The sequence below is a fragment of the Adiantum capillus-veneris genome, chromosome 7, assembly GCF_014529385.1.
Source record: "Adiantum capillus-veneris isolate H3 chromosome 7, ASM1452938v2, whole genome shotgun sequence".
Lineage (NCBI taxonomy): Eukaryota > Viridiplantae > Streptophyta > Polypodiopsida > Polypodiales > Pteridaceae > Adiantum > Adiantum capillus-veneris.
This window is the reverse complement of record NC_140937.1, coordinates 37,023,007-37,048,987: the sequence shown is the minus strand read 5'-3', so window position 1 is coordinate 37,048,987 and position 25,981 is coordinate 37,023,007.

Genomic DNA, 25,981 nt, shown 5'->3' with positions numbered 1-25,981 from the left:
TGACCTAGCCGGCAATGCCACAACTCAGTAGATGGCAGCTCGGCTATAGATATGTAATCATGAACAACATCTGACACATGCATGGAATACAAGGTACCATGCTTCTGACCTCTGAGTACAACAAGATTACCTTTGCGTACTATCCGTGAACCATTGCCAAATGTGGTGTTATAGCCCAAATCATCAAGTTGACCAACAGAAAACAAGCGCTTAGTCAACTTGGGCACATGTCTGACATTACATAAAGTAAAGTGCGTTCCATTTATTAGATGCAATTTGACGTTTCTGACACCCTCAATGTCTAGTTCATAAGTATCACCAAGTCTCACTTGCCACAAGAGTGAGAATAAGTAGAGAACCACTCTCTATGTGGTGGCACATGGAAACTCACACCAGAATCTACTATCCAATTCTGTGCATATTGAGCATCTTCTGTAACAAGAGCCTCTCGACAGGTAGATCTACTATGAAGACCAATACGTCAGAGGTAAGTGTCATAACAACCATTGGAAGAGTCTCTACAATAGGAGCATTTGAAGACTCTAGAACATTGATCTCCTCTAACTTTGCTTTGCCCTTGTTTGAATCATCAGACTTAGAAGCGTTGCTGGATTGTTTATCCTTCTTGCTTTGCTTCCATTTCCTGCAATCCTTCTTCATATGCCCTTTTTTATGGCAGTGATAGCACTCGTCATTACACATAGAACCCTGAGACTTACTGTGTGAGCCCCCACGTTCCTTTCTTTTGGCACGACTTTGAGTGCAACCCCTCTATCTATCACTAGCAACATACGCATCACCATCCTTCTTGCCTTTGAGAGATTTCGTGAAAATCTCCTTTGTAAACAGACTCCCAAGGACGTCATTGTACACAAGACCAGTACCAGGTGCTGAGTTGCTAATCGCAGTATAGAACGTATCCCAAGATGAGGTAAACTGCATAGCAAGAAGATACATTTGATTTCCTCATCGAAGACCAAATCTTGAGTGGTAGCTGAGTGAAAATGATATTGAACTCATTAATGTGAGTAGAAATAGTGCCCTCTTCATTCATACAAAGGTCAAATAGCTTCTTCATTAAGAAAACCTTATTAGTGGAACTTTCATTCTCATAACTGGAACACAACTTATCTCATACATCTCTAGCAGTCCTTTCTGCAACTATAGTAAAGTACACAGATTTGGCCAAATGCAAACGGAGGGTAGATTTGGCGTTAGCATCAAGTCTCTCCCACTCAACATCTGTATGCACGCCCTCTGGGCGCTCCATGACAGGATCCAGCTGGCCTTTTTGTATGAAAGCATATCGAATCTGCTCTTTCCAGACAGCCAAATTCATTCTATCAAATTTCCAAATATTGTAAATATTCTTTTCGCCACTAGATGACATGGTTGAAAGTTAAAGATAATATGGCGATAAAAACTGGTAATTCTGGGAAACATTCGGTAGAGTTCCCCCATAAAATTTGACAGAATCTCAATCCAAAACTGTCACAAGAGCTCAGTAACGCATCAAAAGTAATGCTCTCACAACATAAGACAGGCGCATCAACCACTAACTGTGCATAAAAAGTCAAAAGCTGACCCAAGACTGCCAACACGACATCAAATGCACCTAGCCCTCTCTATACATGTCCTATGGCAAGGCCACGAAAAGGGGTACTCCAGCAACCTGTATCACTGAAAGGATCTCAACATTTGAGAATCCCCCAGCTCAAGAAAACCTCACACTATTGACCCTCACAAAAGGTTATGTAGACAAGAAACCAGCCCAGTCTCAGAAAGGGCCTTCGAATCGAATCTTAGAAACGGTTGGGACTGCGAGAAACAAGCCAAATCGGCTCCACAAAAGGTACATATGGCAGTTTCCGTAACTCAGCGTACATCCACTGTCAACGATACTGCAAGGTGCAGTATACGCACTCAAACAGGCACCAAACAAAATGTGCAAATAGTAAACAAATTCTTGCGGGGAATAAAACCGCTCTCAAAAGAGCTCAAGCACTATCAAAAGTGCCAAAAAAATGCATATGCGCATCAAGTACTCTCACTGGAATCTGTGCTGATGCAAAACACTGCAACCTGTAAGAAACCTGGATGTCTGTATGTATGCAAGAACCTATGAGGACATGGATGCTTGAAAAACCCGAGACAATGTCGATGCCAAAAAGTGCTCCCAATCATCCCATAAACATCATCTCAATAGCACATAATAGCCATAAAACGGCTATATACAATCCCAAAATAGTCTCTAAACAACCTGCACCTATATCCTGTACCTGTAGCAAAAGTGGACTTGAAAAATACAACTCCTGAAGCGTAGCTTGGATGAAGCTTTCGACTGCACGAACAACTTTGAAAGGGGGGTAAAACCCGAGGACACCTCATGGAAACGCTCTCGGAACGTTGAATTTGCCGATGCCAAAATTGGAAACCTGTTTGCACTTTTGAAAGTACGCGATTACGCGGACACGAAAACGGCAAGCACAAACCTTGCTCTGATACCATTTGAAGGTGCCGCGGGAAGCGTATGCGAGTGGAAGTGCGAGAGCTGAGAGAGAGAGAGAGACCTACTATTGGGTGGACCACACAACAACATTATCTTGTTGCAGCTCCTTATTCACTTTTGTTTTAAAGAATAAGTGTATATATATATTTAAGTTAGTAGATGGGTTAGTAGTAATTGGGATGTCCGGCCAGTTGGCGTGAATCCCAACACGTACCTCAAGGAGTTACATGGAAAAATCACTTTGCCCTACACGTAAGCAAACCATGTAACTCGATGAGTTATGTGGTAGCCACCTTGGATTGATGATTCATGCCATCATGGCATCCTAGTCACGCCATCATGGTATCCTTGTCTACACTTACTGCTTGTGGCGTTTCGACTGCTGAGTCAAATTACTCGCGAGTGATATGATGGTTTTCCAACAACCATTGCCAAGTACCAAACTGTGTGTCTCTCTCTTGATACTTGAACATCTCTCTAGTAGAATGGCTCAAAGTGATATTTTCCTAAGTTAACAATAATTAAAAAATTCTCACAAGCTAAAACACCTTCTTATTCGAGATTACACAATTCAAAATAACTTACATATTTATCTTTCCCGACCACTTTGCCTCTTGAACCTTAGTGTGTGGGAGTTCGCCTAGCTTGAGCTTTGCGTTGTTGACTGTGGGATGAGCTTATTGCAGCTTGCTCAGTCTTTTCTTCAATTGCCCGCTCCCACTCTACATCTTCCATGTTTCCACCATGATAGCTCATATCTAGATTTGTGACTTGGTCGGCCACTACGTGCCGTACACTTGATTGCTTATTTTTTTAAAAATGTTTTAATATACCCCTCCAACCACTATGTTGAGAAACATTGGTCAGGGGCATTCGAAAATCCAATGTGCAATGCTTCCTCGACGTAGCAAGCATGATTGGGCACTGGTCTTTGAATTTTATAAAACAATTCTTATACATCGAGTATATAAGAATCTGCAGATGGTGTCAAAAAGCTCTGCCGTCCTGTACAGTCCCAAAGTTGACCTTGCCACCATACTTTACCTTGTAGTATCACCCATGCGTGCTTGGGGGGGGGGGGGGGGGGGGGGGGGGGGGGGGGGGGGGGGGGGGGGGTTCACTATATGTGAAACCTATATATCACATGCGTTCAAGGACTGTTTATTAAATCTTTTAATTTTGAAATTTTCACCAATAAAAGGGATCCTTTTCCTATTCAATCTGTAAATTTTATTTTCAAGCACTTTTCTTTTAGCACCCTTCTAATGAAAATGTGAGAAAATATAGAATAAAATATTCCCTACTATTGAACCCACGTGATAGGCATTTTTTTATTGTAGTGACCCCTTCGAGCATGGGTGTCTAGCACGGACGCATCAGTGTCCTTGTCCTCTGCGGTTGGAACGACACACTCCAAAACAGGTGAATCCGTCCCCCCTCCATCACCAAAATAAGTGTCTCAATAGGAGCCTCTGCCGCTCCGCCTATGAGTGTCACCTTTAGAAAAATGCCATCGTGTGCTGCTAGAAGATGCTTGTTGACCACTTGTGGACTGTAGGCGAGGCTCAAGAAAAGCAGGAGTCGAATGGAAAGGTGTGGAGCCCTATGATGCAAGGGGGGTGGGTCCTTGCGACGGAAGGGGCTGGGTTGGTATGAAGGTACAATTAGAAGCCGTGTTGTCCCCGCAAGGCTATGGATGCATGAAATCCCTCCCTGGCTCCCCCACGGTGTGGTCTACTGTGAAAGACCATATGTCGTGAGATGTTGTGGAGCGTATGTACTCCTCTTTGAAGACAATACGCATTGCAAATCCGGATCTACCACTGGTGGAGGAACCTGTGTAGATGGACTGGCACCTCCAAAGCTGTAGCAGGGCCATGCATGCAAACAATGAAAAGAAATCTATACCCTTGCTCACAAAAAAACTAGCTACATATAAATCTAAATCCATTGTTTGGATGTACCACCTCAAGCCTCGGCTCCACTAGAGGTGATGTCCACCTTGGATGGGCGCTCACTTGGGACATGAACCAACCAGAGGAAGAATGCGATGGCTCTCCCCATCAGATGGTCTCTCGCCCGCTATCTTCGAGAGATGCATCGAAAAGTATTAGGACCTAGCTAGTTTTTACTCTCCCTATCTCTACATAACTCTATCTCTCCCTCTTTTCCATTCCCTATCTCTCTCCCTCTTTCCTCTCTATCTTTCCCTATATATATCTCTCTCTTTCCCTCTTTCTGTCTATTTCTCTCTCCCTCTCCCTCTTTATCTCTTTCTCTCCTTCTCTCCATCTCCCCGTCTGTCTATCTCTCCCTCTCCCTCTTTCTCTCTATCTCTCTCCCTCCTTCTATTCCTCTCTCTCTCTCTCTCTCTCTCTCTCTCTCTCTCTCTCTCTCTCTCTCTCTCTCTCTCTCTCTCTCTCCCGCTTTCTATTTCTCCCTCTGTATCTCATTCTCTCCCTATCTTTCTCTCTTCCTCTCCCTCTCCCTCTTTCTCTCTATCTATCTCCCTCCCTTTCCCTCTTTCTCTTAACCTCTCCCTCTTTCGCTCCCTCTCACTATATCTCTATTCCTCTCTCTCTCTCTCTCTCTCTCTCTCTCTCTCTCTCTCTCTCTCTCTCTCTCTCTCTCTCTCTCTCTCTCTATATATATATATATATGACTTCCCTATCTATGTTGAGTCTCTTCCCCATATCTTCTCCCCCCCCCCCCCCCCCCCCCCCCCTCTCTCTCTCTCTCTCTCTCTCTCTCTCTCTCTCTCTCTCTCTCTCTATCTCTATCTCTATCTCTATCTCTATCTCTTTCTTCCCTCTCTCTCTCTCTCTCTCTCTCTCTCTCTCCACTTATTTTTCTCTCTCTTCTCTAACTCTTTCTCTCTCTACATTTTCTCTCACTATATTTGTTCATTTATTTTTTAAATTGTTGATATTTTTTTAGCATTGATTTAAACATCACATTATGGTCATTTTTTAATAGTTTTTTAGGCTGAACCTATTTATTTTCACTCATTCACTTAATTAAAACTCAAACCTACTATAATCATGCATTTTTTCTCTCTCTCTTTTCATCTCCCTCTTATATACATTAATTAGTCAAACATTCTTTCCTCCCTCTTACACATACTAATCTCTCTCTCTCTCTCTCTCTCTCTCTCTCTCTCTCTCTCTCACACACACACACACACTCACACACACACACACTCTCTCTCTCTCTCTTACACATACTAGTCTCTCTCTCTCTCTCTCTCTCTCTCTCTCTCTCTCTCACACACACACACACACACACACACTAATCACATTACCTTTCTCTCATTTCCTCTTTCTTTCACTCAAAGCCAACACCAAGCACAAATCGATCGAGAGCAACAAAAGAGCGTACAATACAATCAAATTGATCGGGGGGCAAACAGAAGAGCACATAATGCAAACAGTAAGCATTTCAAACAATCTATGTGTGTGTGCATTTCAAACAATGCGTGTATGTGTGTGTGTGTGTGTGTGTGTGTGTGTGTGTGTGTGTGTGTCTTTGTGCATGTGCGCATTTCAAACTTAGTGTGAGAGGAGGGGGGGGTGAAAACAATCAACCTTAATCTACTCCACTCCTTGCGGTTGAGCTTTCGATATTGCTACCATGTTCTCCCTTTGCTGCGTCCCGATTACAATGAATGGCCGTAAAAAAATGAACCTACAAAATAGGATTTGTGTGTGTGTATGTGTGTTTTTGTGTGTGTAAGAGAGAGAGAGAGAGAGAGAGAGAGAGAGAGAGAGATGGGAAGGGGGGAGGGGGAAGTAAGGGGGGAGGAGATGGCGCTACTGAAGGTGCGATGGGGGGTGAAAACTTGAGCAAGGTATGCCCAAAAATGCGATATACCTTGCTTTGCTTCTTTTTTCATGCACCATTTATTATCACGGATATTACCATGGATATTACCACGTGTATTACCACGTTTTGATTTTTGTAAATGTTGGAAAAAGAATCTGAAGTTGCAGTGGATGATTTTCCAATCTCCACTCTAGCAAACAATCCTTTTTGTACATTCTCTCTCTCTCTTTATCTTTCCTTACTTATTATATTTTTAATTATTTCTTTAGTCATTTCTTTTCTTTCACTATTGAACTTTTAGCCTCTACCCCCCTTCTATACTACCTATTTATTTTTTAGACCACGTGTTTTTTTTATATTTTTTGAATTTAGCTAATTATTATTCATGAGTGGGTAGAATTGGGCCCTCCCAACTGCCCCGAATATATGAGATGGCTCTATTGACTTGTGGGTCAACAACACGACATAACTCAACAAAGCCTTATTTTTTTAGAGTTATGAAATGCTGCAAATTATGGTTATTCTGGTTAAAATCATCATTTGTAATGAGTAGTTAGTCTAGTTGCAAAATCCGAGGTGCAATGGAACTTCTAGATTGTACATAAAAATCCATTTTACCCTTTGAACTCTATTTTAGGTTTAACCTATGGTAGCTTTAGTATATAAGGTACCTAGGTCATTTTGTAAAGAGAACTTTATTATAATCTAAGTTTTAAGCTACCGTCGATTGTGTGTGAGAGAGAAAGAGATGGCGCTACTCCCCGCTCGCTCATTGCATTGGAGAACCAACAATACCATCGCGATAGGCTCAGAGAGAGCTACACATCAACGCCAAGCATTCCACGCGAAACGGAGCACACGTGCTAGCGCATCTATGAGCTATTTGTGGCTGTAAGTGTATCAAACAATGTCTGTTTTTTGCATGCGAGTAGTCATTAGAATCCTCGTGACATAAGGTATGCATAGATACTCATAGATTTCAATTTCGGGCACTTTGAAAATTGGGCTCTGTCTTTATATGCGTTTTTTGGAGATGGGTCTAGAGTGAGGATTTTGAGTGTAGAGGCTTTGGGATAGGTGTATCCTAGTGAGGGAATGGCGCTCCTTAAGTTTCGTACGTTTCTGATATAGTTTAGTGAGTTTCCTTCCGTTTGTGTGTGTGTGGGTTAGGTGGTATAGTTGAGAGCAATGCGATTCCAAGTTGTGGTTTAGTTGGCCTTCTAGAGTGTTGTATGTGTGGATGGTCTCAGCCTGACAAGCTAAAGAGATTGCCTCAGTGCGCCTATCGTGTCATCTGTGTCCTCGATTGACATTATGTTGAATTAAGTTGTGTTGCATGCACTTTATATGCGGTGTGATTTGCTCCCACAACATTGGCACCATTATCCGGGACACAAGGACTTGAGTAGGTAATACTACTAACACTCGTGTGATGGTTGCTTGCTTTAGTTTCGGCTAAAGAAAGCATTTTTCTTAAGTGGATCCGAAAGCAGGTACATAGAGATCAAGTGGATAGCCAGGAAGCGTGTGTCTTGCCGAGGATTTGCGACTAGATAGATTTAGTTAGGATTTGTAGTATTAGTTCAAGATTAGAGTAGTTGTTGGTGGTCAAGTGATTTGTGAGGCGATAAAAGTGTTTTCTAGTTTGTGTGTGGCAGTGAAGAGTTTTTCTACTCATAAATGCAAAACCCCATATGATGAGTAGGAGTAGCTTTAGGGAAATGGTCTATTTCCAATCTAGAGCTATTCATCACCGATTTATTTGTTGAAGTGCTTGTTTGTATTTAAAATTATAAAACAAAATTGCTTTTGAGAAAAAAATGCAATAAACAACTTTCTGTTGACATTTTTGCATGATTGGTTGGTGTTGTGCATATAAGAGAGCATGTGCAAGGGTTTTGTGTGAAAAATTGAAATTCTAAAAACTTGGACATCATACGTGTATGATGTCCTCAAGAGGCATCTAGAGACCAAATTCGACAAATCTGGGTTCACCAGAGTGTTGAGAAGGGAGGTTTTACCCTAAGTACACATTGAAACTAGAGTTTTGACCAACTCTTGACACCCAAAAGACAAAAGACGGAGTGTCGAAAACGAAAAAAAGAGAAACTTGTGATTCTGAGCATATTTTTGCATGAAAATTGGTAAAAGTGCTTAAAAACTAGTGCTAGAGACTTGGGGATGCTAGTGGTTAGATTTTATTCAAAAACTCATCAACAGACATCAAAAGTGAACTTTTGACTTTATACCCATCTTCTGCATGTTGTGTTGAGCACATACACCAAATTTTATTTCATTTGGGCATATAGATTGAGTATTGAGAGGATTTTACTCTTTCGAGGATTTTCTTTGTCAAAAATGGTGATTTTGTGCAATTTTGATGTCCAAAATTTGCTGTGAGCACATATTCAGGTTCTATATACCAAGGGGCACCTTGGGTAGAAACAGAAGTCCATTCTAACCACCTAGACATCATACATATATGATGTCCTAGAGGCCAAATTTGAGATCAAAAGATGCATCTGAGTGCACCCTTGTGATCTAGACATTTAGGAAGCAAGTAGGCCAAATTTCATTGAATTTGAAGCATTTTTGGGCTTGTAAAGGCCATAAGACAGATCTAGGCCAAGTGAATGCTTAAATTGATCATAACTTTCACAAAAAGTGTTGAAATTCAATTCTGAAAGTGATTCTGAATTGCCAATGTTGTGAGGATCTCTGGAGTGAGTTTCACCTCATTCTGACCAGCTAGACATCATACGCGTATGATGTCTAAATGGCAATTTTAGGGCCAAAATTGACATTTGAGATTACCAGGGTGTTTAACACCACAAAACAAGCTTATAGACCAAATTTGGGCTCATTTTGAGCACATAGACATCATATGCGTATGATGTCTCAAGTCCAAATCTGACATTCCAATTGCACGTTTGACCACATAGGGGGTTTGGAAATGATGATTTAAGCTTGCTTGAAGAAATTCATCTCATTTGGACACATATCTTTGAATCTAAGGAGATTTTCACACATACAAGAAAGTAAAGGTGAAAAAGTAGGGTGAGCAATTGTGACATTCCAAATATGCTTTGATTACATATACTTGTTGTATGCATCAAGGAGTACCTTGGGAAGAAGAAGAAGTGAAATCGAAGCCAAGAGACATCATATGCGTATGATGTCTTAGAGGCTAGATTTGGGTCAAATCAGACATCTAGTATACTCTAGTGTCCTAGAGCATAAAAGAAGTCCCTAGCCAAAATTTCATTGCATTTGGAGCACACTTGGGCTAAAAGGTGCCAACAGACAGAAATTGGGTAAGGTTCATGCTTATATTGATCATAACTTGCAGAAAAAGTGCTCAAATTGAATCCTGAAAGTTGCTGAGAGTTGCTTGAGTGATAAAGAGTGTTTGGGATAAAAGTCACTTCATTTTGTTAGAAAAAACATCATACGCGTATGATGTCTCAAGTGCCAAATTAGAGGTCAAAACTCATATCTAAATTTACAGAACTGTTTGCTAGCATAAAATAGGCCTAGAGACCAATTTTCATTCAAATTGGATCACTTTTGGCTTTGTTAACCTCCCCGGGAAGTTGCAGGCAACCAAACAGAAAAAGGACTGATAGACCTGTTTAAAATTGTCAAAATCACAAATTGCAACTTGGAGAGGATAGAGTACATCAAGGACAGACTAGAGTTAAATTTTGGAGCAATTCTGAGTCAGTAGACATCATACGCGTATGAAGTCTCCGAGTACATGAGGCTGACTATTTTGGCCATAACTTGAGCTATTGATTCAGATTCATAAACTTTTTTTTATCAAAATGAAGCTCCAAATAGCTCTACAAAATTTCTTTTTGGTCAACATCCAGAAAAGCGTCCTTTAAGGCCTCAAAATTCATCCGAAAGTTGGGGGTGTCTAACAATTACATCAATATAAAGCTGTTAATCTAGAGATCATGTCCCCTTTAGAGTCAAACTCAGCTTACACAAGCTTCGAGATCCCAGCAATAGAGGAGCATCTGCCCATAATGGCTCTTCCAAACTTGCAGGTGATACATGCCAATTTTTTTGAGAGAGTTTGGATTACAGATCATGAGAGTGAAGGAATGTATAGATACATTGACGGCAGTGAGGTCAACCTTTATAGGTGCTCAGAGCCATACCCAAGGGAGCTGACGGATTACAAGCTCCTATATGTTTATGCATACGGAGTCGACTGCCAATGGAAATCTGTAGTTGTTGACATGTATGGACGAGAATAAAGAGCTATAGAAAGCATGATTCTATGGACTGCATTAGAAATAGGTGGATATTTGGTGAATGAAGGACTACATTTACCTCCACCAAACACGAGAATTCCAAAAAGGGAGCCACCTGGATTCCCTTCTAGAGCAATAACGAGAGATAAAATGATAACAAAGTTGGCAAGCATGCCTCCTCAAGTGAATCTGCCTAATGGACCAATCTCCAATAGAACAAACAATCCCTTTGAAGAAGAACCTAGGCACAGTAGAAGGCCTGAAACAAGAAAAGGATTGGGAGAGTCTATGATTAGACTTGTAGACAATCAATGAGTTAGACTGTCGTAGATCCAAAAATGGGTAAACAGAAAATACTTTGGAGATAAATATCCGAGAGATCACGTAGCGGCTTTCAAAAGAGTAATTAAAGCAGAGGAAGTTTTGGATTTTTAAACACAGTTTGCGGGATTTGGACTAACTCTGGAAAATGACACAGCTACATGGTTTGCTCAGTGGAACAATGGGATTTTGAGAATCTAGATGAGATGTTTGAGGAATACATTGAAGAATTCTTGCAAAAAGGCATAGCTCACAATACGGTCTTACAAATTCACAAATTCAAGCAGAAAGAGGGCTAATCAGTACGCAAAACGGCATTACGACTCAAGAGATATGTCAAGTACTATCCGAGAGATGAAATACCTATGGAGGCACGATTGATGCTGGTCTTTATCTAGGGAATGAGACATGAAAATCTTCAAAAGGATCTGTATATGATAAGGAGCCTGATGCTAAACAGATTGATCAAAGAATATCTTTACCTAGTGGATAACTGTGAGGAACATAGAGAAAAGGATTATAAGAGTCAAGAGGACGACACATCCTCTTAGCACAGTGACTCACAGATGAGTGAGTCCATTGCAAAACCAATGGCACCTATTGATTAAAAAAAGTTTATCAATGCAACGGTCAAGAGGTTAACTCCTCTTGTAAATTCTGATCCAAGGGACTCTAAATAAGTGCAAAATTGAGAGAAAATGGACAAACTATATGAGGGAAGAGTGCTACTATAGCATGGAATATGCTAGGGAGAGGTATGTACAACCTATCCTAGTAGCACCTACTCCACCTAGATATGCTATGGGGAATGCGCCAGGTCCAGTAGGAGTTTCAAGGCAAGAGCCTGTTTTAGGAAAACAACCTCCACTGCTAGGTGCTAGAATGCCTATAGACATGAGATACATGCCGGTGATAGAAGCATCTAATAAACAAGCACTAGTACCAACTATAATTTGTTATAACAACCAAAGTGAGTAGTACCCTTCGAAGGGACAAAAGATGAGAGAAACACATGGAGTGGTGAGGCCTGTACAACCTCCACGTCTTGCATTTCAACGTGAAGAAAGAAGGTATGAGATGGACAAAAGGACATTGCGGTTCATTGTTAATAGAGGCTTAGCTAGGTCACATCCCGTTTATAGCCAAGAAGAAGTGCAAGACGAAGCTCCTCAATCTCAGAAAGATTGTCACAAAAGCTGTGACAACCACTTGGTCAGACAATGTCCTCAGATGGAGATCACTCAAGTGAATGCCTATTGTCTTGACTGCGGTGTCATTCACTTGATCCTCGACTATCCAAAAAGCCCAAACTGAGTCATAAAGATCACAAAGAATGTCTCAGGAATCGTTCATCTATCCAATAGCTTGAAAAACAAAAACGTTGTACTAGTTCAAGTAGTTACAAGAGCCCAAGCTCAGAAGGAAGATGATGAGAAAATAGCGATAGAGAAAACGGAAACTAAGACGAGTCCACGGATGGGTGAACCTAAGACCAACTCAACTTTAAAAACCAAGAGCAAAAGCAATAGTTGGAAAGCTAGAAAGGCTAGGATGAAAGCATGAAAGGAACAAGAGCAAAACCCCCTAGTTGAGATGCTTACCCAAGCTAAAGAAAAGATAAGACAACATGAGGAAAGGGTTGCAACTTATATTACACATAGGTCTCTACCTCCACAAGAACCATCAAAAAGAGAAGTGAGCCAAGAAGTGCTACTTTAGGAGGATTAGTATTGTTCAAGAAGGTTAATGAGCCATTGGACGCCCTCCTAAAAGTCTATGAAATGCGGCTCAAAAAAAACCAAACCCAAGAACATAGGTGGATGACATATCCATATGCGGAATTAGAAAAGTAAAGGATTGAAATGTGCAAGAAAATGATTCAAACAACCCAAGATTTATTAGAACCACCAATTGGAAAACCTGAGGATGTGATCCTTGTCCCACCTACACCAGTATAATGACTTTAGAGATCGAAGGGGACCAGCAATTGATGGAGCTATGGAAATAACGGACTAGCTCTCCCCACTATAGTGTCTCTGCTTCTCTCCTACACTTCCGTAGCAGCTCACCTAAGGCTAGTCCACCTAGGGGTGAATATATTGTTGTGTACCTTTAAGTCTTTCCATTGGCAACCCTAAGAGAAGAGTTTAGCATTCCCAACCATATCCCATAGCATAATCACCCAAGCTTGGCTATGCTCGACTAACGCCATCAAGAACTTGGCACATTGTGCCACTGCATGAACAAGGGGGTTGATAATCCCAATCCCTCCTTGTTCCATAGGTCATATGACAGAGTCCCACCATGCCCACTACCAACGTGTCACATCTTTGGTGTTGTTTTTCCATGGGATTATTTTCACTGGCTTTGAAAAATCCTTCTAGTGGCACTTGGATGCTTAAGGATCTAGCTAGTGGAGGCAATGTATGGGAGTAAAAATGAGTTGATTACCTTCACACTGCTTGGGAAGGGGAGAAACACATTGATAGGGGAAAGGGGAACACACCTAGAACACAACACATATGTCTCTCTATAGCCCAGGATACTCATTGCAACCCAATCCACTAGAGTTCAACTTCAAAACTCACACAATCCCCGTACAGATCATCGTTTACACGTGTATCAACACTCGCACGCTTTGCACAATCAATGACAACACACCACACTAGTTTTTCCTGTTTACAATCATCACACAACGCACACCACTCTCCCTTCCTCTCTCACACACATAGAGGCCTGGGGGAGGCACACACATCTCACACACCGACACCAGATGGTTGGAAGAGAGCAAAGATGGGGGTGGGGGGGTGGGAGGAATCCCAAACTTCGAGCGAACTTTTTCGAGCGACGATAAAACCGAGCGAGTTAATGAGAGGTGCTATTGGTGAAAGATAGGGTGAGAATCAAAATTGCTAATCATCACAAATTTTCATTAACAAGAGATGCAGTCGTTTAGTCTAGCTTCTGCTCTCTCTCTCTCTCTCTCTCTCTTTGGACGCTTATACTAAATGTATAAGTGAATATGCTTTTCTTATTTTAAAGCTCGTGTTATTTTTAAAAAAAACCGTCAGTGTAGGGAGATTTCTTTTACTATACAATGAGAGAGCTCTTGTGTTATTAAAAAAACCGTCGATTAGGGAGACTCTCTCTCTCTCTCTCTCTCTCTCTCTCTCTACTAAATGTATAAGTGAATATGCTTTTCTTATTTTAAAGGCCTTGTGTTAATTTAAAAAAAACCATCGGTTTAGGGAGATTTTTTTTACTATACAATGAGAGAGCTCTTGTGTTGTTAAAAAAAAAAAGTCGATTAGGGAGATTTTTTAAACTATACAATGTGTGTGTGTGTGTGAGAGAGAGAGAGAGTGTGTGAGTGTGTGTGTGTGTGTGTGTGTGTGTGTGTGTGTGAGAGAGAGAGAGAGAGAGAGAGAGAGAGAGAGAGTGAAATGAAGACTATTCACTTTTATTCAGTACTCACAATAGTGAGTAGTATATATATTATGTAGCAAAAAGAACTACATAAAAATCCATGCTCAAAATGAGCCATGGCATCAGAGTAGCACAACGAAAAAACAACCAAATCATGACCTTTTACACGAAGGCCTAACCGAAAAATACATAAACAATTCTGATAACCACCAACTGACCATATATGACCCTTAACAAACTAGCCAGAACAAGAGATGCCGAACTAGAACAATCAGAAAATTGATCCACATAACATGCCGAGAGGGCGGGGCCCACAATCCCCATCACTAGTAGAGGCATGTCTAGTTTCCACCAGGACGACGCCTCTACCACGGACAAACTGTCTGCCCAAAGGGAATCCTGAATAGAGCCGACATAATAGCTTGACCATTGAAAGCCACCACCAGGGGGCATCAACTAAACAAGATCGAGACAAGAACACCTACAACATCGCAAAGCAAAGCAGACCACCTTGGGCTTGTAGTATGTCAAGACCACCAAGAATAACCGAACTTAACCCACAACCAAGGCCGAAATCACAATCCATCCAATCAGAAGCACCACCTTTCTCCAAGATCAGAGCCGACATGCACCTTGAAGCCGAGACCACAGGCTATTAGAAGGGAGCCTTGCCCTAGCAATGAACACCCGAAGTGCTAAACCGAGAACATCCCGTGATGAAACAGTAGCCAGGCCACCCATTTACCCTCCCAATGAGGAGGCAAGAGGGGCTAAACCTCCCCTATGATAGAAAATATGGGGGACAAGCGAGGAAAAGCAATAGCGAGAAAGCAGTCTTACCCAACACCTCACCTAGAGACTTCCCGGCCTGAGATCTCCATGCAACGCCCTCCAACAGAGGCACACCTATACAACCCCACCCTGCCGTAGCACCTCGTTTGAGCCCCCCAAGCTTCGATGCCTCGCAGGCTGTGCTACGGAGGAGGCTCTCTCCGACACAACCCAAGGTTCCCTTGACTCTATTCACTTTTTATAATTTAAAATGGTATTCCTAATGGCTTCAAAAGAAATAAAATCACAAGAGACTCAAAGATTCATTGAAAGTTTTTAAGAAGCGGTGTATGATCCCACCCCCTTCCATATTTCGCATAGCCTACTCTACACAGTTATGCAGCTTTGGATGGTTTGTGCAATATTCATGCCAACACATCGTGCCATTCCTAACACATCAGGCTCATTCTGGCAAGTGACTCAGCCAATCAACTGTTGCAGTTCAACGGGTCTCTGGCAACAACAACAACAACAAAAAGCTTTGGAAGCCATTAATTAACCTATAGGCTATCCTCTAGTACTACCTCATGCAACTAACCTAGACGTGTTTTTGTTTCTCACGTCGCCCTCTTAAGTGGCTCTCTAGAAATTCTCCAAGGAGCTCTCTATGGAATCCTCAACTGATAGCAAGTGACAGATCCTATGGGGGCCCTCCTTTGTTGTGTTATGCACCAGCAAGCCAATTTTGTTTACATTTTATTTTTTGTTCGGTGGCTCACTTTAGTGTAGCCACCCGTCGGTGGACTCTGTGAAGCAAGCATCCTGCTTGTGCAACAGATTGCGAATATTCTCCATCAAGAGAAGTTGAAAAACACTACTAGGTGCATTAATTTTCCTTGTCAAACGTTGTAGATTGACTCTCCCATGATCAACAAGAATGCTACTGTAAATTACTTTAGACCTTCCATATTCTTCACACCTTCTAGACCTTCAAAACTCTTCAGTGTGGCCTCCGAAATTCTTTAGTTTTCATGTTAAGAATCTTCATGATTTTTCAACATTTTTTTTTTTTTTTTTTTTGAGATTGGGGAGACCTACTCACTTTTTAAATAAAAAAAGCTCTCAAAAGGATCTGCGCCGGCGCAGATCCTTTAGGGAGCTTTAACAAAAAAATTCAATCCTTTTATAGTGAATACAAATTGACTATGGCTAAGCCCATGTCCTTTTAATGCATAGCTACAAAGATACTTAGTAAACTTTGAAATTGAAACTAAAAGAGAAGGAAAAGTGGAGGGGTACACACACGCCAACAATGGACGAGGTAATCAATGCAAATGATATGCGGTGGTTGATGCAAGAGTTGACTAAAAAGGGAGCATGCCGTGTGACTAGAGAATTGATGCGACTCCCAAAAGTAGCCTGCGTGAGGGAGAGCAGGCACGTGTCTACAACCAGGGGAGGAGAGGAGACTACATATATTTTTTATAGTGAGGGCTTCACCCCTGAACTTGCATCCTCTTTTCAATGACCGCATCCACTAGAGGAAGGACATCCGTCGGGCTGTGCACTCTCAATGCCATGTTTTGTATTGCATGCACATTTCCCTTAGCCTTTGGCAGCCTCGTGCTGACACTTGTAGACCACTGTCTTCGAAGCTTGGGATTTAAAGCCAACAATTGACCAAAGGTTATGTTAGCCTTCTGATTTTGAACATCGCTTACCAAGTCATATTCCGGGTAGCCATGCCCTAGCTGAAAGTCTGCTTGCTTGATTTTGCGACGCCTCCTCTTCTTGCTAGTTTCCAGCTGCTCCTTGCCTTCATACACTTTCTCCTTACCTTTACGGGCCCTCGTCTCCCGCTCGATTTCTGTCTCTCTTTCCCTCCTTGCTCTTTTGTTGGCCAAAACTTCAACATCTTGCTTATCCACTCCGATGATATTCACCCTAGGGACTTCACCACCATCTTGAGGAGCTAGCTGCACCTGATTCTCGATCACATGCTCTCTCGGGCCATTGAGTTGTGCTTGGCCTCTACCTCTGCCAAACAGTGGATAAATACCACCTCTTTCTCTCAGCGGATGAGGGCAATCTGGAGCATAGTGTCCTTCTTCACCGCAATTGTAACACCGGCCAGGCAGTGGCCTTTCCCTGCCCCTTGCTCCTCTGGGTTGACCTCTATCCATCACGCTTAGCCGCAATTCCTGCATTTGCTCAGACAAATCCTGCACGGTTCGCACCCAATTTTGTGGCACAACGGCTACACCTCGATTTGCCTTGTTTTCATCATGAACAACATCCCTCTGACCACCCTGAGGTTGGACCACCGCTTCATAACCCGACATGCCTTGTTCAATCTTCTTTTTTATTTTCCTGCTTTTTGCCTTTGCGATGGCCACTGCACCATTATAGTTTTCTGGGCTCTCAAAATCCACTTTCTCCCTCACTTTAGGATGCAGGCATGCCATGAATTTATCCAGTTTGAAGTAGTCGCCATTGGCCAATTGCATGGCACCCGCTAACTCTGCCCAGCACACTTCAAAACGATCCAAGAACAAACTGAACTCTTTACTTACATCCTGCTTGAGCGCCTTCAGTTTGGCATCCATCTCCACTGGGGACGCCTCTTTGCGGAAATCATGTAGGAAATGCACCCGCAGAGCCGGCCAGGCATGCCTCGGCTCACCTTCTAAAGCTTCACACCATATCTTTGCCTTCCCGCGCATCACCAAAGGAAATGTATGCATCTTGCTGTCCTCGTTCGGCATGCGCAACGACAGCATATACAACTCAAAGTTTGCAACCCACTCATCAGGATTTTCTTCACCTGTAAAAATTGGCCCATAGATTCGAGACGCCATGTCGACCAACACCAGAAACTGCTTCTCTTCACTTAACTGGAAGCAATCAGTGTGCTCCTCCGTGGGGGCACCAGAAGATGGAGAGGGGGAATGGGGATCACGCCAGCGCGCCAACACGGAATGCCTCCTATAGCCCAGGACACACACTGCACCGCAATCCACTTTGCGAGCACCTTCGACTCGCTCTTTTCACCAAACCACACGCGCACACGTGCTCACATAGACACACACTAACTCACACAACCTGCGCACCTCAATGCAGTAGCTTTTACGCTCTCCCACACGCTCAAAACTCCACACACACTCTCTCTCTCTCTTTGCAACTCTTCGTCGGGGCGGTGCACACTTGCCGACACGCCTGCACGCATACACACGAGAGCAGAAGAGAAGGGGGAAAGGGGGGACGAGATTATGCAAGAGACTCAATACAATGGGGTGAACTCTGCTTTACTAACATCAATCACAAGTACAAGATCAATGCCGTAACCAGCGCGCATCAAAAAGTACACAAGAGCGAGCCGCGTTGGAGCCCGGCTTCAAGGGCTCCATGGCTTGTACTCCTCTTGAGCTCCCTGTGGTTCCAAACGAACGAGCAACCCAAGACCAAAAAGACTCGTCGAAGAAGTTCTCTCCCCTTCTTTTCTTTCTTTCTTTCAAGCCCAAAGGGAAAACCCTCCTCCTCAAAAAAAAAACCTGCTCCTCTTTCTTCCTCCTCTTCTTCTCCCTTTCCCTCTTTCTTTCCCTAAGCTCAAAAGCCAAGGAGCCCCCAAAAACTCGAAGCCACTGCCCTTCTCCCTCTCCCTCTTTTCCAAGGCCAAAGAAAAATGTTAAAACATGCTTTATTTAGCAATGAAGCCCGGCGCTACTGCTCCTTGGGCTCTCCCTCTACCTTTTCCTTTTTTCCTTTTAGCCTTTGAGTTTCTCTTAAACTCCAGCCAAGCCACCTTTTCCTTTTTTGAAGCTTGCTCCACTAAACCTTTGCCTTTTGAATTTACACCCAAATCATTTTTTTGAGCATCCGTTTCCCGTGTGGTCGGCATCTTCACTTCTTCGGGTTTGCCAAACACCCATTCCGTCAAATCACCTCGGAACCCTGTGCTACCGGCTCCCTACCTTGAGAGCTTTGTCGTGTCTCGACCATCTCCTGCCTTGAAAAAAATATTCCAAAACCGAGAAAAGCTACCTGACGATCCCTTCCCGTCGTTCTTGCTTGCCAGTTTGAATTGGTCCACCTTAATGCCCATGACGCCGATTAGCAAGCCGCCAATTTCGGCTGCCTCTGCTCTCGAGGCACCTGAAGAATTCCTTTGGTGGTAAGAAGCAAGGACACCTACCTATCAAGGCCGTAGAACACATAATCATGTTCATGCTAACGTCTACTTCAATAAAAAAATTTGGTTACTAAGTATGCCAAGTGCATGTGGTGCACTACTTCCTCGTAGGGAAACACTACTTGCAACCCAAGCCCACCTTTCCTCCCACGGTATTCTACTGTATTTTGTGCTCCGTTCTCCTACCCTCTAAGCCAATGTATGCAAGCTGTCTCGATTCCCTACCCCGCCCCCTAACACGGACGAGAGAGAGAGAGAGAGAGAGAGAGAGAGAGAGAGAGAGAGAGATGCATATGCACGCTACTCAAGCACTCGGTCACTTCTTGCTACAGTCATCGTGTGTCGACCCACAACCCTAGCCTTGCTATATTGCAATTTTCCATTCTCTACTCCTGCTATAGGCTGACATCAATATCAGCAGACGTAAGCCACAAGAAACCCCATTAGCCCCAACCTAGAACACATCTCATTCTTGAGCCTGCAATAGCCTCCCTCTAGTGGCACGAGTCACAACAATCCCTACCCAATCCATGCCTAACAATAGAGAATTCACGCCAATATTGTTAATGAGTGTGTGTGTGTGTGAGAGAGAGAGAGAGAGAGAAGAGAGAGAAGAAGAAGAAGAAGAAGAGAATTTGAACGTCATAGGAAACTATCAGAAGGGACCTTAAAAAGATATATCCTCAATAAGGAGAGTTGACGTGAAGACTTGGTATTCAAGAGGGAAGTGGCATAACCACACTTGGGTGATAAAAAGGTTATACCATTTTCCTCCTCTTATTAGCACACACCCACACACCCGAGAATAAGAGAATTTTAACGTCGTAGAAAACTATCCCGAGAGACCTTGAAGATCTATCCGACCGGGAGAGAGAGAGAGAGAGAGAGAGAGAGAGAGAGAGAGAGGTTTGTAGCCCTCGCATCATGCAGATGTGAAGGGAGGGCTCTTGCTGCGTGCAATTGCACACACACTTGGCGTGGAATAAAAAGGGCATCCATGCTTCACTCATGAGAGTGAGATTGCTAATGAGACACACAAAAAGAAAGAAAGAGAGAGAGAGAGAGAGAGAGAGAGTCGCAGCCCTCACATCATGCAGACGTGAAGGGAGGGATCTTGCTGCATGCAACTGCACACACAGTTGGCTTGGAATAAAAAGGGTATCCATGCTTCAGTCGTGAGAGTGAGATTGCTAAATGAGATACACACACACACACACACACAGGTTTGCAGCGCTCACATCATGCAAATGTGAAGGGAGGGCTCTTGTTGCATGCAACTACACACACACACACACACACACACACACACACACACACACTTGTAAAGGGCATCTATGCTTCAGTCGAGAGAGTGAGAGGCATCTCATTTGATTCTCCTCCTACTTTCTTTTTTTAAAATTGTAGCACCTACTAGCCACGATCGTGAAAATATAAAGACCTATGCATTTGCTTGCGGGCTCTACCCCGCCTCCCTCTTGCTTTCTTGCTCTCATGTGTGCACATAGAGAAAAGCATTGTTGTGCTTATGCATGGTGTGCATGAGAGGCATCTACGTCAAGGCTGAAGAATGACCAATATTGAGCAAGTGATACTAGAGTTAATGCCACCTAAGCAATCACGAGCTCGTCGATTTTTTGGGCATAAAACACCTCTGAGGACAATCAAACCAGCAAGAACCCGGTGGGTTAAACTGCAAGGACTTAGGCCCATGCTATCTGCGTGAACACCACTTGTATGTGGAGGTGTGATAACTAAGTAGCTCAAGAGCATGCTATCCAAGGGGTGAGATCATGTGTATGTGGAACCTATAGACGGGAATTTAGTTTAGCAAAGACACACACAAGAGAGAGATAGAGAGAGAGAGATAGAGAGCTACCGAACATGAGACGCCAAGCAAGGCACCTTTCTCCAATAGTGCAAGGCATTTTTCTCAAACAATGCATGTGCAATTCCAAATTCGTGGCTAGAGAGAGCATCTCCACTTGATTCTACAAATTCCTATGTGTCATCCTCTGGGACTACCATAAACTGCGCTTCTTTATGTAAACCAAGGAATCTTCCCAAGATATTTGTCTTTGTGAGTAATAGGGGTGCATAAATGTCTCTTCAAGGGAATAATGAGTGATTCCTCCTTAGCTTTACTTTAGTTTTACCTCTAAGGTAATTCAAATGAAAAGACAAGGCCCCGCTTATTTTACCTGGAAGGTAATTCAAAGAAAAGAGAAAGTGGTGACTAGGTTGGGCTAGGGCACGTGATGACAGGGGTGTGGGGAGATACAGGTGGCGAGACACATGTCGGAGGTGTTGCATGCACGTGGAGCAGTGTGTGCGAGGTAACAAAATAGTCAGGTAAGTCTTTTTATAATTCTTTGTGTGGAGCTCGACAAGCAAGAAAATGCTTGCAGTGATCTACAATAGATGCTTTATTGCTTGCAGGTCACGAGCTCGAGTAGCTTCAACCTTAGTCTACATTCACAAAAGCACGTGTGCTTGAGAGAGAGAGAGAGAGAGGAGACACAATCTTGTGTGTTATGGTCAAAGAAAGAAGAGAGCAAATTTGCAGCGAGAGAGAAAGAGTAAGGGGACGTGAGAGGAGAGACATAGAGTATGCATAATGTACGTGCCCTACAGCTCTTGGAGTCAAAGCCTCACGAGTCACATCTCTTGAATAAGGTCGCGAAGACAAAAATCAAAACTCATAGATCACTGCTCTATTAGGCTTTGAAGGTGGTCCTACCTATGGTATGGAGAGAGAGAGAGAGAGAGAGAGAGAGAGAGAGAGAGAGAGAGAGAGAGAGAGAGAGAATAAAGAAGAAAAATATAGACACGGTCCCTAGGTGGCATTTCCCCCTCTGCTTCATCCTTGATGTTCAGGATGAGGCTCAAATTGCACCACATACGAGAAGATGGATCCATGTCGTATAAATATTCGCTCGGATTTTGGCTCGCTCGAAAAATGTTGCTTGGTGTATGGTAAGACTCGGGGGGTGGGGGGGGGGGGGGGGATGACAAAGAATTCGTCTATGGTTTGCTTCAATTATGGAAAAAAAATCATCTACAAACACCATGAAACCTTGACTACAATGGCTCTGTTGGCATGACCACGATGAGTGCAAAAGACCTTGGGAAATTGCCAGATTCGTCTCCACGTGGCTCTCCTTGTTGAGAGTGTGGCAAAGAAAACCCTGTTGTTGGCACCTTTGTTGGCTCCAAAACATGTCAAGCACTCCTCCTCCTCCACTACCAAGAGCTCCTTGTTGACCTCTCCTCTGTCTTCTCAAAAAGAGGGGTCCCCAAATGCAAAAATTGTTGGCCTCTTTTAGGTGTGGGAGATCTCCCCTATTTTGGGTTTGAACTTCCTTTTCTAGCTTGCATGTTTAACCCCTTGTTGCTATTCTTGACCAACTTTGCCTACACATGAAGCCACCCTTTATTTGGCTTTCCTTGAGGCCCACACAAAGCATGAACTACCTCTTAAGTGAAGCGCCGACGGCGTCGTCGGTGCCCTCACCCCTAACCCTCAAAACTATAGGGCCCCGAAGGGCGTGTGGAACCACCCCCCTTAATGGGTCTACCACATCAGCAACTGACCATGTGACACCAAGTGGCCACTGTTGACAGCTACAACCACCCAAAACTACCACAGGGCCACATGTGCAACATCGTCATGCACATGCAAAAGATCAAACTCTTCATACCTGAATTGGGTCGAGTCTGTTTCCCAGCTCGTATCTGCATTCGTAGAGCTGCACTCGCTTGACTCAACTTCGTCTTCTATCTCAAGCTTTGAAATATCCTCCATCTTTATCCCCTTGGTTTCAATTGCAAATCATACCCTTTGATCTTTATCATTATTTGACGGAGATCGAAGATCCATACCTTGATTTGGTAGCACATCCCTTTGCCGATCCGGAACTGTCTTCACCTCCTGCACAATTGGAGCTTCCCAAACTCGCATTTTCGGCACTTGACTCACTCCATCTCTTTGCAATCACAAAACCCTTGGTTCTTATTGCAGAGGCACATTCGTTTGCACCATCTTTGACTCGACTCTCACCGCTTCAATTGGCCTATGCACCACAACATTTGACATCCCTTTCCTGGCTTGCTGCTTCTTCAAAATCTTTCTAGCCTGGCCTCTTGCCAATTCTACCGCCTCAGCATACATCACATGCCCATTCTTCTCCACTTTATCTCTGACTTCCTCGTACAGGCAATCAAAAAACTTGCTCATTTTTAGAAAATCAACACTTTGGGTAGAAGTTACCTCCATCAGCTGTCTCAAAAGGGCTTTGAATTCCCATGTGAATGCCTAAAAATTCTTGTCCAGTCTTTGCTTCAGACCATCCAGCTTTCACTTTACCTCATGCATCTGCACCACTGGCATGTACTGGCATCAAAAAGCCACTTCCAAAGCTTCCCAATCCATCTGTTCTTCTTCAAGTAACCCATCAAATCACTGTTTTGCATTTCCCCAACCAGCAGCGGAAAAATTCGTGTCGCACCTTCTTCTCTTGTCAGCCTGTTTTCCAACACGAACATACCATAGTCCTACAACCAGGTTTCCGCATCTTCCACCCCAGTGAAAGTAGGAAAACCCATCCATGCCATCTTTGACAACAATTGCGCTTCAAAATCTACCTTTCATTATCTTTGAAACCACAACTTCGCCTTCAATTAGGAGCAATCAAATGCTTCTTAGTGGGGGCACCAAAAGATGGATAGGGGGAAAGGGGAACACACCCGGAACACAACACATATGCCTCTCTATAGCCCAAGATACTCACTGCACCCCAATCCACTAGAGTTCACCTTCAAAACTCACACAATTTGCATGCAGATCACCGTCTGCATGCATACCAACACTTAGACACTTTGGACAATCATTTAACAGCACACCACGTCAATTTTTCCTATTTACAATCATCACACAACACACACCGCTCTCTCTTCTTCTCTCTCACACACAGAGGCCCAAGGGAGGCACACGCATCTCACACACCGGCACCAGATGGTTGGAATAGAGAAAAGATGCGTGGGGGGAGGGGGAAGAAACGAAAAAGAATTTGGCTATGGCTTGCTTCTATCATGGAAAAAACATCATCTACAAACACCATGAAACTTTGACTACAACGGCTCCATTGGCATGACCACGAAGAGCGCAAAAGACCTTGGGCAATCCCCAACTTTGCCTCCGTGTGGCTCTCCTTGCTGAGTGCATGACAAAGAAAACCCTGTTATCTACGCCTTTGTTGGCTCCAAAACATGTGAAGCACTCCTCCTCCTCCACTACCAAGAGATCCTTGTTGAGCTCGCCTCTGCCTTCTCCAAAAGAGGGGTCCCCAAATGCAATTTTTTTGGCCTCTTTTAAGCATGGGAGATCTCCCCTATTTTGGGTCCGAACTTTCTTTTTTAGCTTGCATATCCAACCCCTTGTTTCTATTCTTGGCCGACTTTGCGTGCACGTGAAGCCACCCTTAATTTGGCTTGCCTTAAGGCCCACACAAAGCACAAACTACCTCTTAAGTGAGGCACCGAGGTTGCCCCTACCCTCAAAAAATAGGCCCTCTAAGGGTGCATGGAACCATCCCCCTTAACGGGTCTGCCACATGAGCAACTGACCATGTGACACCAATTGGCCGCTATCAACAGCTACGGCCACCCAAAACTGCCACACGGCCGCCTAGACACAGCCACAGAGCACCAATACCATAGCAACCACGAGTTTGGAGCTCCCACTCACCACGATGTCTCGAAATGGGGTGCCTCCTAGGCCTTATAGCCTGAATTCGCCATCCCAAGCTCCCCATGTGGGATGAAATTTTCTGCCACGTGGCAATTCCCCAAGGGATTGCCCTCTATACTCCCCAAAAAAACTCCCAAGTTCATGAAAAATTCTTCTAAATAAACATTTTCCCCCCCACACTTATCTCCCTTGCAATCTGGTGCCAGAGGGTCCAAACACCAAGCCGTAAAGTCATGATTGTAGTCCTAGTTCCCAACTATCTTTGCTCTCGGCCCTGACACTCCTTGAACTTGATAGGCCCTTGAACCGAGGAAATTAAAACCGCAAAAAATCATCTAGCAACCCCTTGCTGTCAACCGCCGCCGCCTTCAACCTTCAGTATCTTGCCCGTTTGAACATTGTTTGACATGTCATCACTTCCTATGGCCTTCACTTGCCCCATAGAATGCATAAGAACCATGGCAAAGCTCCAAAAACCTCAAATGGAACACCAGCCGAGGTGACCAAACCGACACAGAACTGGCCCATGATGAAACTTTAACTGCCAATATCTTGGCAACCGGACTCCAAATGATGATCTGAAAAGACCGACGTGCTCCTCATGATAAGCTCTTCACATACATCCACTAAAATCATCTCTGACCACTTGTCTCCATCTGCCATGTCCATCTCAGATTTGCTATGCACTCCAACTTTGAACTGCCATATCTTTCACCCTGTAGCTCCGTTTGATGAACCGTCTAGACCTGCTCCTTTAGCACTTCAAGCTCGTCATCACCAAGAAAAAAACAGCACTTTGGAAATCCTTCATCTTCCATCTCATCAGGCCCTATCTGGAGCCTTTTTGGCCTAATAAACCACGTAAATCATACATCTCTGTTGCCATTTGCCTGCCCAAGCTCTGCCCATCTACTCTAGTACTTTGCCAAGCATCT